Raw genomic sequence first — 3,737 nt, 5'->3', positions numbered from 1 at the left:
ATTTTATTTATTTATTTATTGTGGGTGTGGCCAGCTCAGCCCACCAGGGGGCGGGGCTGGCTGGCACGTGGTGCTGGGGGTGCTTTGCTTGGCTTAGTTTGTTCTAAGTAGGTGCTTTAGACCACTGAGCCATCTCACCAGCCCGCAGCACATTGGGTTTTTTCTGAATCTATGTCTTCCTGCCTCAGCCTCCGTAGTGTGTGGATTATGTGCATGCACCACAATGCACGGCTTTTTTTTTTTTTTTTTGTGGTACTGGGGAGGGAAAATATTGCCTTATACATGTTGGGTAAATTCTTCACTGCTGAGTTACAACACTTGCTCTAAATGTAATTTTTTTTTTCCGGAAGCAGGGATTTGAACTCAGACCCTTGCACTTGCCAGGGAAGCACTTATTCCACTGAGCAATCTCCCCAGTCCCTAGATTCTGATATTGAAACTCCAGAGAGAAAGTGTGGTTACGCTGGGCTGGTGAGATGGCTCAGTGGTCTAAAGCACCTACTTAGAACAAGCTTAGCAAAACACAGGGAACGAGGTTCAATCCCCAGCACCACATGCCAGCCAGCCCTGCCCCCTGGTGGACTGAGCTGGATACACACACACACACACACACACACGCACACACACACACACACACACACACACACAAATAAATAAAATTTAAAAAAAGAGGAAAGTGTGGTTATGCCAATACATGACATGAGGACTACAAAATTTTGGTACCTATACTCATTGTTGATGACTAAACACAGGGCCTTAGAACCATGCTATATTCTCATCCATATATTTCATTTTTCATTTGAGACATGGTCTTGTTAAATTACTAAATTCCCCTGACTGAGTTTGGGAACCTCCTGCCTCTGTCTCCCAGTGCTGGGGATTATAAAAGTACATTAGTCACCATATGTGTTAGTTGATGCATTCAACTTGGCTGAGTCAGCTCCAGCAGATCTCAGCATGGGGGCCTTGCCCTGCAGGTGGGCAGGGCCCAGGAATTGAGAAAGGCAGGAAGCCGCCCTGCCTGATTTCCTGCTGCCTCGCCCTGCTTCCGTGGAGAAGTCCCAGTCTTTGGAGGAGCTTGATCTTGGCAGCCGCACTTTGGAGGAGCTCCGATCTTCGCTGTGGAGCGCTGGTCTTCCCAGTCAGCTTAGAAGGAAGAGAGTCGCTTGATGGATGCCGCTGCAGCTGCTGCTCCTCCTCTGCTCTTCATTGTTTTCTGCTGCATGAACTGCTGTTTGCCTTGGATCCAGGGGAATATGGACTGAACCCTCCAGTAACTGTGAGCTAAATAAACCTTTCCTTCCTTCATTTTGTGTGTCGGGTATTTGTCCCAGCAACGAATAAAAAGTAACTAAGACACCATATAAGACAAAAGATGTGACTATTTGAAGGATTATAAACCATAGACAGGTTTTTGTTGTTCAGATCAACCCTACTTTGTAGAAATTTGTTATGGAAACCCTAGAAGCTAATATAATTATACATATAACACTTTCTTGGGCCATGGAGATGGCTGAGTAGAATAAGCGTTTGCCTGGCAAGCACAAGGGTCTGAGTTCAATTCCTGGTTCCGAAAAAAAAAGAGCAGGGCACAGTGGCAAATGTTTATAATCCCAGCATTCTTGTCAGCTGAGGCAAGAGGATCCCAAGATCAGGCCTAACCAGAACAGCTTATCAACTTAATAAGACCTTGTCTCAACATAAAAAGCAAAAAAGCAATGGGCTATACAGCTTAGTGGAAAGACTTTGGATTTCATTAACAATATCATAAAAAATAGTCAATGTATGGGCCATTGACTTGGAGCTTTTGTGGCAGGGAGAAGAGGAACCAAAACAGGGATCCACTCTGCCAAGGATTCGGGGACCAGAGATCAGAGGGAACACCAGTGACACAGTATGACCTTGGCTAGAGTGCACATGATGGACAGGTGGGACTAGTGGTGTGGAAAAGTGAAGCACCAGTAACAATATGAGTGAGCTGGTGATCAGCTAGGTGAACCAGCTCTGTGCTGGGGGGCCAAGACCCGCAAAGGAGAAGTGGGCATGTATGGTCAACCCCTCTTCTTTTTTAAAAAAAAAAAATTATTTATTTATTTGATTCAAGGTCTCACTATACAGTTCAGACTTGTAGTGATCCTCCTGTCTCTGCCTCTCTAGCTCTGTGATTACAGGCGTGTGCCACCAAACCCGGTTTCAGGTTTCTCCGCCTGGCCTGTGGCACTGGGGATGCAACTCAGGCCCTTGTGCTTGCCAAGCAAGCTCTCGGACTGCTGAGCTATCTCCCTAGCCCTCCCTCTTCTTTTCTTTCTTTCTTTTTTTTTTTTTTTCTTCTTTTCTTTACTTCTCACTTTCTTCTCTCCTTTTCTTTTTTCTTTCTTTTTAAAATTTTTTTTCTATCTTAAAATACTGGGGAGAACTCCAGCCACAGAAAACTAATCTCATCCTCCAAATCTAGAAACAAAAATCAAACCCAAACACAGCACACATTCACCTGCAATCTTGGCTAGAGTACACATTCTGGGATCGGACTTGGACCGACCAAAGAACTGTAGATACTAGAAGAATGTTAGTACTTTATTTGATTTGATTTGATTTTTTTCAGGTGTGTGGTTATTTTTGTTTCCTGTTATTTTCTCTTTTTCTCCTTTTCTTTTCTTTGCCTTTGTACCTACTTTTTTTTTTAATCTCATGTATGATTTAGATCTCTAAATTTTCTCTTTGTATTATTCTACTTATTTTCTTCCTCTCTTTTGTCAACTGTGTTGCTTGATTTTATGAGACTTTTGTGATCATGGTATCTCCCCCGCCGGGTAAGTATGATTTCATGAGACTTTCATGTGTGTAAACATTATCTCCTCTCTTTCTGGTTTACTTCAGTAACCCTAGGCGTTCTCTTCCAAACCCTCCTACTTGTGTTCTACAATTACCCAAAACTTGAATGATTATCCCACGCCCACCAATCTTGCTCCTACTATATTCAACCTCATCCACCTCTCCATCCTACCCCTTATCTCTCTTTAACCTCCTAACACAACTGGGTAAAAATCATTGTACTGGGCGGGGGAGATGGCTCAGTGGAATAAGCGCTTCCCTGGCAAGCACAAGGGCCTGAGTTCAATCCCCGGTTCCACAAAAAAAAAAAAAGAAAAAGAAAAAAAAATCATTGTACTAAGTGGGAAAATATTGCATGCACTTCCTGGTATAAGTTGGATTACATTATATAATAATAGAACTTGCTCCTATAGTTAAAGAAATCAGGCTAAGAGTTACCACAGTGTGTGAGTAGCTGGGCTGTTCTTCAGTTTATTGTTATTGCTAACTGTATTACTGTAACCAGAATTTCATACCCCTTAAACTCAGTTTACTCCCCTGTATGACAACACTGTGACTATAAGGGGTCATAATCATCATCATAGTCTGATGCCAAAAGGAACAGGACTTGAGTCAAGCTGATAGCAATTCCACATTCTTAATATATTGGGAAAGTAGGTTCTTGGGACAGATATAAGATCAAGAACCACTGGGCGTGGTGGCGCTTGCCTGTGATCTCAGTGCTTGGGAAGCTGAACACAGGAGACACTGTAAACTCTGTAGACCCTGTACTAAATACATTTAAAAAAAAATCAAGAACAACTTACAGGGCTGGTGAGATGGCTCAGTGGTCTAAAGCACCTACTTAGAACAAGCTAAGCTAAGCAAAGCACAGGGACCGCAGTTCAATCCCCCAGCACCACATG

The sequence above is a fragment of the Octodon degus genome, unplaced genomic scaffold (assembly GCF_000260255.1).
Source record: "Octodon degus isolate 3935 unplaced genomic scaffold, OctDeg1.0 scaffold00117, whole genome shotgun sequence".
Taxonomy (NCBI): Eukaryota; Metazoa; Chordata; class Mammalia; order Rodentia; family Octodontidae; genus Octodon; species Octodon degus.
This window is presented reverse-complemented; position numbering follows the sequence as displayed.